This window comes from Chrysochloris asiatica, unplaced genomic scaffold (assembly GCF_000296735.1).
Source record: "Chrysochloris asiatica unplaced genomic scaffold, ChrAsi1.0 scaffold00010, whole genome shotgun sequence".
NCBI lineage: Eukaryota > Metazoa > Chordata > Mammalia > Afrosoricida > Chrysochloridae > Chrysochloris > Chrysochloris asiatica.
In genome coordinates, this window is record NW_006408528.1 from 31240083 (window position 1) to 31249200 (window position 9118).

The window sequence follows — 9118 nt, forward strand, 5'->3', positions numbered from 1 at the left end:
TCAAGTGTGGCAGCGGTAGTGAGGTTGGCCCAGGATCGGACATTGTTTCGTGTTGCTGTGCATGGGGTCGCTATGAGTCGGTTCCGACTCGATGGCACCTGACAACAACAACATATGATAGATATATATTTAATAGATATTTTTATATACTACATTTTAATTTTCCTAGTGCTTAATATTATCAAACATTTCTGTGTTCCTTTATATTTTTACCTGTGCATTCGCTTTCTTTTCCATTTATCTTCATTCTGGGAATGTACTACATTATTGTTGTTGTTAGGTGCCATCAAGTTGGTTCTGACTCATCGTGACCCTAAGTGCGACACTTATCAATCCATCTTGTTGAGAGTCTTCTTCCTCTTTCTGCCAGCTTTCTGCTCCAGAACAAATCCTTCCTAATAATATGTCCAAACTATTTCAGGCAAAGTCCTCCAAGCTGCATTCTGTTGTACTGCCTCCAAAACAGGTTTGTTAGTCCATGGTATATTTAATATTCTTTGCAACACCTTCATTCAAAGGCATCGATTCTTTTCCTGCCTCCTTATTCATTGTCCAGTTTTCCCATGCATGTGAGAGCTCTGGTAGCATAGTGGTTACAAATAGGGTTGTGAACTGCAAGATCAGCAGTTTGAAACTACCAGCTGTTCTGCGGGAGAAAGATGAGGCTTTCTGCTCACGTAAAGATTGACAGCCTCAGAAACCCTGTACAGGGTCACTATGAGTCGGAACCAAGGCACATAACCAACCAACAAACCAATATAATAGATAAAATGCTGGGATGCCATAGCTACTTTAGATAGGGTAGTTAGGGAGCCTACTTAATAAAGCTTATATATGAATGAATAATCATATAACTTAGCATGAAAAGAGTAATCAAATGGCAGGAAGAAATAGATTAGCTGAGCTTGAACTGTCCTTAAAATCTCTGCCATCTTTCCAATCACCAGTTCTAAGATTAGATAAAATATGAAGGTCAGCATAAGAGGACCAAAGATGTACACATACTCCTCCAGGAAGTAGCCCCTGCAGACAAACAGGATAAATTTAAGAACTGAATCCACTCTGAATTGGTAATTCTTGTTGTTGTTGTTAAGTGCCATCTAGTCAGTTCCGACCCATAGCGACCTTGTATAGGGTTTCCGAGGAGCAGCTGTTGAGCTTGAACTGCCAACCTTGCAGTTCAAAGGCTTTGCAGTCTGATGCATTAACCCACAGCGCCACACCAGGACTCCTGGTAACTCTAGGATTGAGTTAAAATAGTATTTATCACTACCTATTGGAGTCCTGGTGTGGTGCTATGGGTTAATGTGCCAGACTGCAGAAGAGACTGAGGTTGTCAAGGACTTCATTCTTCTTGGATCAACTATCAACACTCGCAGAAGCAGCAGTCAAGAGATCAGATGACGTATTGCATTGGACAAATCTGCTGCACAGGAACTTTTTAAAGTATTGAAGAGCAGAGATGTCAGCTTGAGGACTAAGGTGCGCCTGACCCAAGCCATGGTATTTTCAATAACCTCATATGGATGCGAAAGCTGGACAGTGAATAAGGAAAATCGTAGAAGAATTGATGTCTTTGAGTTGTGGTGTTGAAGGAGAATACTGAAAGTGCCATGGACTGCCAAAAGAACCAATAGATCTGTTTTGGAAGAAGGGCAACCAGAGTGCTCCTTGGAGGCCAAGATGGCTAGGCTTCATCTCTCATACTTTGGACACATTGTCCGGAGAGAACAGTCGCTGGAGAAGGATGTCATGCTGGGTAAGGTGGAGGGTCAGAGAAAAAGAGGAAGACCCCCAATGAGATGGATCAGCCAGGTGACATCATTGATGGCGTCAAGTGTGGCTGTAGTAGTGAGGTTGGCCCAGGATCGGACATTGTTTCGTTCTGCTGTGCATGGGGTCGCTATGAGTCGGTTCCGACTCGATGGCACCTGACAACAACAACTGCTCATTGGAAGAAATAGGTGGCAATTTGTTTCCATAAAGATTTACAACATTGGAAACTGTATAGGCAAATTCTAATTTGTCCTATAGGATCATTAGGAGTCTGAATGAACGCCACAGCCAATGGGTTTGGTTTTCCATTTTATGTGCAAAATACCATTCTTTGCAGTTTCTTAGCAAGAGATAACTCATTTAATATACCTGGCATTGGGTTAAGATATTATAGACTAAGTTAATCAGAGATTCAGCAGAGATTTGTTGCAATTATGTACTTGACTAGCATCAACAGAATTGTAACATTAACCTGTTCTTGTTGCTACTAGGTGCTGTTGAGTTAATTTCAATTTATAGCAATCGTCCATAACAGAGTAGAACTGTCTCATATTTTTTTATGTATTCTTTTTGGGATTAAATTACCAGCTCTTTTCTCCTGCAAAGTCCTGGGTATGTTAGAACTACCAACTTTTCAATGAGTAACCAAGCGATTAACCCTTGTACCATCACAGCTCCTCTATCCTTCCTTATTATTCTTGTTAGGTACAATCAAGTCAGTTCCAACTCATAGAAACCCTTGGTACAACAACAGGAAACACTGCTTGGTCTTACACTATCTTCATGTTCATTCCTATGTTTGAACTCTTTATTGTAGTCACTGTGTCAATCTGTCGCATTGATAGTCTTCCTCCTTTTCATGGACTTTTACTTTACCAAGCAGGTTATCCTTCTCTAGAGACAAGTCCCTTCTGATAACATGTCCAAAATATATGTGATGAAGTCTGCCCATCCTTTCTTCCAGGGAGCATTCTGGCTGTAGAGTTTCCAAACCAGATTTGTTTGGTCTCTAGATGTCCATAGTATATTCAATATTCTTTGCCAACACCATAATTCAAATGCATCAATTCTTCTTTAGTCTTCCTAACTCAACGTCCAACTCTCATATGCATATGAGGCTATTGGGTCAGGCATATTGTAGTCCTCAAAGTGACATTTATACTACCTAGAGGTAAATATATAAAAAGTTGCTTTGGAGCTATTTACTTTAACATACTAAAGCAAATAGTCTAAAAATAACACTCTTGTCTTTCCTGTCCTAAATTTGTCACCCATCATTCCTTCTAGCACATGTTATCCTGCCTATTTTAACCATTTAATGCACACAGAAAAGAGCTCTGGTAGCGTAGTGGTTACGAATCAGGCTGCGAACCTTAAGGTCAGTGGTTCGAAACTACCAGCTGCTCCGCGGGAGAAAGATGAGGCTTTCTACTCCCGTAAAGATTTACACCCTCAGAAATCCTGTACAGGGTCGCTATGGGTCGGAACCGACTCGACGGCACTTAACAACAACAACAACAACAATGCACACAGAAAGCCATGATGTGTTCTTAAATGCTTGTCTGACTGCAAAGAACAGTTTTCATCCTTGGTTACTTAAACAAATTTCTCTTTGAAGAGCCATTATGGTAATTTGTTTAATTGGAAAGTTTTGTAGCATGTGAAATACTTTTCAAAATGAAAACAGTATTTGTAAAGCAGATCAAAAGTGTTTCAGAAAATTGACTATATAGTAGTGACTCAGTAAATAATGAGAGCCTTTTCAGAAATACAGCACCTTTCAAAAAAAGTACTTTATAGAGAGATAACTTTAATCATTCCCTCCAAAATAGAATACACTTAATATGGTAGCTGTTTATGATAGGAAAAATAAAATGACTACACCTCACTTAAAACACAGTGAATATTTGAGTTGAAAATTTGTGATCAGTAAAATGTATCTAGTTTAAGATAGCTACTTAGGCCAAACGTTTCATGAAGATTAATTTTATCTTCAAGTCAATTATGAGCGAGTACATCCAAGTTGTAAAGTCAGTGTAACTGAAAGTCATGAGGGTAGACATGCACACAATCTGATGGTGGTGGCTGTGTGCCGTGGAGTCGGTTCCGACTCATAGCGACCCTGTACAGGGTTTCCGCGGCTGTAAATCTTTACGGGAGCAGAAAGCCTCATCTTTCTCCCGCGGAACAGCTGGTAGTCTCCAACTGCTGACCTTGTGGTTCACAGCCCGATTCGTAACCACTACGCTACCAGAGTGCACACAATCTAGAGACTATTGTTGCTGAATGACCCCCGACTTCAATACACTGACCTAGGCAGTTTCTTTTTGTAAGCTTTGGCGAGTCTAAAGCAGCTAACAACAACAACAACAAAACATGGTGTCTAGGCTTTACATGACCCACAGTCCAAAACAATCAGATAAATGCATACTAAATTATTGAAAATTGTATTTCAAAATAGAAACGGCCAATCCTTCTCAAAGAAAAAAAAAATGAGGTTAAGTAGTATCTGATTGGAAACACTTGCATTCTCTGTGTTCTTTTTGTTTTTAATCCCCACCACCACCAATACCCCAATTCACTAAAAAAAAAGTACAAACTGGTAAATGCAAAGAATGCTCTATAGAAGGCAACTTTAAAAAGAAACTTGGACACTAAATATTTACTTCTCATTATGTCTAGTTATCATGTTGTATTACAATTATGACACAAACAATATCTATAACTCAGTTTACTTTGGGTCTCAGTTTTGAATGTACAACATTAAGTTCAGCTCATTCATGTTTAATTTCAGTTCATGTATATGAGAGGGCTTCAGAAATTTCGTGGAGAAAGCCCCTTTTAACTTCAAGTCTCCATGACGTTTTTTGAAGGCCACGCAAACAAATGACCAAAATGTAGAAAGATTGGTGGGGTGGATAAATGGACTGTGTGTCAGTTAGGAAACTGACATCATAATTCCGAATAGAACTGAGCTGAAGTAGCTAAAGAGCCTTAGACACAACAGTGAACATTGTTTTAGGTGTATTATAGTAAAGTTTGATTTGGTTCAAAGATCTTAGGACTTACGGATGAGTTAGCCTTCAATTACTGCCATTCCTTGCACCCCATCCTTATGTTGCTTTTGTCTTCGCTGTCTTTTATTGGGAACATCAGCAGTATGCTATCATAAAAACTCTTGCATTCTAAATGCATTATTGTTGTTGTTAAGTACTGTACCTCAGTTCTGACCCATGTTTTACATGCCGTGGAGTCGGTTCCAACTCACAACGACCCTATACAGGGTTTCTGAGGCTGTAAATCTTTATGAGAACAGAAAGCCTCATCTTTCTCCTGTGGAACAGCTGGTAGTTTTGAACTGCTGACCTTATGGTTCACAGCCTGATTCCTAGCCACTATGCAGCCCAAGCTCCTTGTTCTGACCTCTAAATACCATATGTAGGCTTTCTCAGGAGTAGCTGATGACCTTGAACTGCCAACCTTGCAATTCAAACTCACTTTGCAGTCCAGCACATTAGTCTTGTTAAACTCTATTGATTTTCAATTTTTTCTTATCTTATTGTATTTCTTATATGGGAGCCCTTTTCATTTTGCATCTTCACTATGACTTGCTCAACTCATCTATAACTTCAGTACATGAGCAGCACAAACTTCACTCCTTATGAAAGCTTTAGAGGTTACACTAGCCACAATTTCCTTAGTTTAGGGTTCCTCATGTGACTCTGCACCAAAATCACTAGGGAAACGTGAAAACATGTGAATTATGTTTTCAACTCCAATATTGATACATTGAAAATGTAGTATATAAATGTAACATTTGATCTTTAAAGTTGAGAAACATTGCTTTAAATCAAAATAAATAATTAAACTTAAAAAGATTAAAGTAAAAACTTCAATTTTAAAAAACAGTGGAGTTTCTAATAAAATTTAGAATACTCTAAGATAGGGAGATTTTTATTTAGAGAACCAGAAACTGAACTCAGGGAAATTAAGAGAATAAGAAATATGCTCAATGCAATATTAATCAAATAACCAAGTGTTTAATATGCGTCTCTGTTCTTATTTGAAATCCTTTTGTGACAGTTCTGACTCATGTTCTTTTGTTTTACTTGTGGTTCCTGGAGACAGGATTAGAATAAAGTTATCTCTTAGGTAATTTTTTTTTTTAAATCTCCATACTTTAACTTTTTCTAATAAACCTAATTTTCTAACCCATTGCTTTCCTACAAACTGTGAAAGGCCAAAATTCAAACAAGTAGCAGGAGAATGTATGAAATTCAGAGTAGCACTATGTATCATGTCTCTATTGCTTATTACGGTGTCCTTCCATCCCCACAAGCATTACAATTCAAATGAACTTTGATATATATTGAAACATTCTCTAGTTCTTCTTGTCTATAAATGTTTCAGTATTATGCTATGCTCTATAGCCAATGTCATACAGAGTTTTATACCTGGCTTAATTTATTAAATCCTATTCAAAAAAAAAAATCTAAATAAATTCTGCTTCTACCTCTATGTAATTGAAAGTTTTATGAAGTGTTAAAATAGTGCAATTCACTTTCATTTCCTGATATAGTTATATCCTTTATAGAACAGCTAGGAACATTTCTGCTTTCACTGATCTATTGCTTAACTCAAGTTGACATACAAACTCATGTAGTCACTCGATTTCCTACAATTATAATAGTTTTGGTTTTCTTTTCACGATTGCTGTTGTTGTTAAATGCCATCTAGTGGGTTCTGACTCATAGCGACCATGTATAGGATTACAGCGCCACAGCAGAACTCCATTGTCACAATTAATCAGTTATTAATCAGTAGCACTGCGGGATTCATATGTTGGACTGCAAGGTCAGTTTGAATAACAAGGTCAGCTGATCAAGCTCACCAGCCACTTCTCAGAAACAATATGAATAGAAACCTACATGTTGGCACTTAACAACAACAATCAGCAAATATATGTAATACCATGGCTTTTAGGCCAACTGAGTTCCAGGTTTATTTTAATTTGATCACTTAATTTTTCCATTCAGCAGATCTTAGTCATATCCGAGGCTTTAGTATTGACTAAGTTTCCTAGGGCTGCTATAGCAAATACCGCAAACTGAAAAACTTATTACAACAGAAATGCATTGTCTCAGAGTTCTGCAGCCATGTGTTCCTTGTAGTGTTTCCTTGTGAGCCTTTGAGGGAGAATCTCTTTCTTGCATTCTCCTAGCTTTCATAGCTCTAGGCACTCTTTAGCTTGTAGTTACAAAATTCCATTGTCTTTTACATCAGTCTCTCTGTCTTTGTTTATCTTCTCTTTTTCATAAGAACACTAGAATTAGGATCCACCCTACTCCAGCAGGGCCTCAAGCTAACTTAACTGGTTATTATTATTAAGTGCCAATAGCGACCCTGAACAGGGTTTCCGAGGCGGTAAATCTTTACGTGAGCAGAAAGCTTCATCTTTCTCCCGCAGAGTAGCTGCTAGTTTCGAACTGCTGACCTTGCGGTTCGCAGCCCGAATCGTAACCACTACGCTATAACATCTCCTAAAACCCAATTTCCAAACAAGATCACATCAGCATATATATTAGGGTATGCAAGTCAGTACATAACAAGTAACTACCTTAAAGCTGATAGCTCCCAGTGAACTCCCCAATATATACTATCCTTTATACTTTTAACTGAAATTCTGACTAATAAGATTGACCAGGTATCTCTCTCGGCATATGTAAAATCCGAAGCACACAAAATTGAAAAAAGTGTCAGTCTAGAACACTCCCTAAACCTCACATCCACATCCATCTTATCATAAAACAGCAATTTCCTCTTAAAATGAGCAAAAAATGAAATCAACCTCTTTCTATCCCTTGCTATTTCTCCATTTATGTTACATCAATCTCTATGCCAAGAACCTTGATTCTTCCTTAAACTTCTGAAATAAACTCTATGTCTCTGTATTCCTTGTCTTGTTTATCTTCTTTGCAAATTTCCCAACATCCAAATGTGATTACATCATTACCTTGTTGATAATTATGTAATGGCTGCCACTGTTTATTAAAGGATAAAATTAACAAACTGTACAATTTAAGTATCTGCGTAGTCTGTGAAATTCTCTTAAGGTCTTGCATGCTTAAATACTATATCAACTGTGGTGCTGTTGGATCAGTACTGGATTTCAAACACAAGGTCGGGAGTTCAAATCCACAAAGGGTTGCTATGAGTCAGAACTGACTTAATGTTATTTAACAATAACAACCTACTCCCAAACATGACACTTCAGCTAAGATATTTAAAGTTTTTCAATACATTTGACTCTCTACTACATGTATCCCTTTATAGCTTCTTTCCTTCCACTTTTTATTGCATTCAACATTCTTAATCAACCATTGGTGATTCAAACAGAAAAAGATTTAAAAAAACAAAACAAAACAAAACATATCCACTGCATAGAAAATCACTGGAAAGCTGGATAACAAAACTTAAAAAAGAAAGACTGAAAAGCAGAAAGGAAAGGGATGCAAGCACAAGTTGTAATTAGCTGCTTCTTTCCCTGGTCCAAAAAGGGCACTCTGCCGTCATTATTCTTGGAAGTTGAATGTTGAAGGCACTACTATGGCTAAGGTCAGAATGATTCCCACCTTACTCTAGGGGGAAGTATGTGAATGGCCAAGTCTAAATGCTCTACCTTCCAGAGACTAGAAAAGTGACTCTCTGACATTATTTGCTGTCTCATAGAGAATTACTAAAATATAAAAAATATTCCAGATGTTGAGTAGTAAAACAAAAACAATGTACTCATACTAGTTTCCTACTGCTGTAACAAGTTACTGAAGACTTAGTGGCTTAACACAACATGAATTTATTATCCTTCAATACTGCTCAAAATTAGTCTTACTGGGCTAATATTAAGGTATTGGCATAACTGCATTCCTTCTGTTCACAGTAGGGAGGAATTCATTTCCTTCGGACTCATAGCAACCCTGTATAGAGTTATTATTTTAGGGTTTCTGAGAGTGACTATTGGCTTTGAACTGCCAACCTTTTAGAAGTGAAATTACTGTTTGGATTTAAGAAGATTCCAGGGGATATTTTTGTTTTAAAGATTAAAGATTATCTCAAGTCAATCATTTCAGGGATTCCTCCATCTCCATGTTTCCAGAATGTCTGAAGTCTATGGAATTTGAAATTCTGTTTACAGTTTTCCCTTTTTGATCAGGATTCCAATATAGAATCTTTGGTTTAAATGGTCAGTAATGTTAGTCCCACTGCACTGGCTAGGTTTCCTTCTGTTGTGCATAGGGTTAATATGAGTTGGTGCTAACTAACAACCACGTTAGTTCTGGTGTGG